We start from the raw sequence: 2673 nt of genomic DNA, 5'->3' as shown, positions 1-2673 counted from the left end.
GTGGTGACTCGGTACTCGGACAATACTTCGTTTACTTAAAACAACTTCCTTGGACAAAGTATAACAATGTCACATATCAAATCTCGTGTCAAAATAACATATCCAAATATCAGAGTCTAACTCCCAGGCTGAAGACTATGGTGTGTGCCATGTGATCATCCCGAGCCCTTCCCAGTGCTAGTGGAAGTACCTGAAGCCAAAACTGAAAACCGTAAGCACGAATCTTAGTGAGTCTCCCTAATCTACCACATACCATCTACACATAGCATGCAACTAGCAGATACGGGCCTCGCCCACACTTGTGGAGATACGGGCCTCGCCCACACTCTGCTAACTGGGTGGTACGGGCCCCGCCCACACTCCGCTATATAGGAGATACGGGCCTCGCCCACACTCCACTGTCTCTGAGGTACGGGCCTCGCCCATGCTCAGCTACTTCAAGATACGGGCCTCGCCCACACTCAGCTATGATGAGATACGGGCCTCGCCCACACTCAACTACCAAACCTAACATACAAGTATCACACAGACAACATGTAAAGCTAACCTATTGTTCATACATCATAATCAACTACTACTATAAGATACGGGCCTCGCCCACACTTTGCTACTATCATATCATACTACGGGCCGGCCTTGGTGCCGTAGACCCGTTCCTACTGAAGGAGAACTCACCTCGTAAAATTGGCTGCTGATATCCCGAGTGAGAAATCCCTGCTTGCTGCTCCGGTGACTCTCCGGCTACAATCACATAACATTCTTAATCAAATGATGATCCCTCATGGAGTAAATAACCAATTCACCCCCTGGTCAAAGTCAAAGTCCTGGTCAGGTTCAACTTCCAGGTTGACTCTACTCGTCGAGTCCTACAATAGACTCGCCGAGTTCCCTAACGCATAATTCTCCAACTCGCGACTCGACTCGCCGAGTCGAGGCGTAGACTCGTCGAGTCCCTCTACTTCCAGATCCTTTTCCTAACTCACTGAGTCCTCTTCCATTCACTGATTCAACTCACAACTCTCAAATCGGAGAAATCGAGAGTTTGCGCTCCGACTCGCCGAGTCCAATGAACGACTCGTCGAGTCCTATGCATGTCTTCCCTAAACATTTGATTCTAATCGAAACCAGTGCATCCAATTCATAGATCTGAGCTTCTAGGGCCGATATAACACGTAAAGTTTCCAACTTTACGTACATGCATAGAGGTATGAAGCTAAAACACCAAAATAAGCTAGAAATGGGAACCTAGGGTTTGGAACAAGGCCTTGGTTTGCCTAAAGGTAGCTACTTTGAGCTCCTGGAGCTCAATGATGTCCAGATCTATAGTTTCCTGCCCTAAGGGAGCTCCAATATCGAGTTTGGACCTTGAAATGTCCCAAAATTGGCAAAACAAGCATATATGAAGATCTACTAGGAAAATGAACAAGGTAGAGGCTTTATTACCAGATAAAATAGCAAATGGAAACTAGCTTATGGATCTCCTTCTTCCCCTTTGCACCTTCTCTCTTCCTTCTCTTCTACACTTTCAAGAATACACCAAATCACTCAAAATCAAGAAGGAAGCACTCAAACTCACCAATGGGGGGCTAGGGTTTTGAGGGGGAACGCTTTAGAGGTGCTGGAGGTTGGGATGGGGGCTATAAGGACGTTTAAATATGGTACAAACCCTAAGGATTAGGGTTTCATCCAGACTGGCCTACTCGTCGAGTCAAGACGCGGACTCGCCGAGTAGGTCACTTAAACCCGCGACCAACCCTGGCATCTACTCGACGAGTTAGGGCTACTACTCGTCGAGTAACTCTTTATATAAAAAAAACATTTAATGAATTAATACGTACCAGGAACGGGGTGTTACAATTCTCCCCCACTTATCTTAGACTTCGTCCTCGAAGTCTGCTGTCTCTGGAAACAACTCTGGGTAGTGCTCCCTTATCTCTTCCTCGGGCTCCCACGTCCACTCCGAACCCTTGCGGTGCTGCCACTGCACCTTCACCAACTCTACTCTCTTGCTCCTCAGCTCTGTCACCTTGCGATCTAGAATCGCCACTGGTCTCTCGATGTAGTTCAGGCTGTCGTCAACCTGAATGTCCTCCAGGGGTACCATTGCGGAATCATCCACTAAGCACTTCCGCAACTGAGAAACATGGAACGTGCTGTGGATCTGGCTGAGCTCTGCTGGAAGATCTAACCGATAAGCAACCCGACCCACCCGGGCCAAAACGCTAAACAGACCAATGAATCTGGGGCTCAACTTGCCCCACTTCCGAAATCTGATAACACCCTTCCAGGGTGACACTTTCAGGAGGACCATATCGCCCACCTGAAACTCCAAGTCCGAACGCCGCTTGTCGGCGTAACTCTTCTGCCGGCTCTGAGCAGTTTGGAGTCTGCTCCAGACTTGCTGAATCTGCTCCGTAGTCTTGAGTACCACCTCTGTACTCCCCATGACTCGCTGACCAACCTCTCCCCAACAGATTGGGGTCCTACACTTCCTCCCATAGAGCATCTCGAAGGGAGGCCGGTCTATACTGGAGTGATAGGTGTTGTTATACGAAAATTCCGCTAACGGAAGATACGTATCCCAACTGCCCCCAAAATCTATCACACATGCCCGAAGCATGTCCTCGAGAGTCTGGATCGTCCTCTCGCTCTGTCTGTCCGTCTGTCACTCCG

Source organism: Lactuca virosa, chromosome 4, assembly GCF_052849685.1.
Source record: "Lactuca virosa cultivar CGN04683 chromosome 4, Lactuca_virosa_CGN04683_v6, whole genome shotgun sequence".
NCBI classification, from domain to species: Eukaryota; Viridiplantae; Streptophyta; class Magnoliopsida; order Asterales; family Asteraceae; genus Lactuca; species Lactuca virosa.
Note: the sequence above shows the minus strand (reverse complement) of the source record.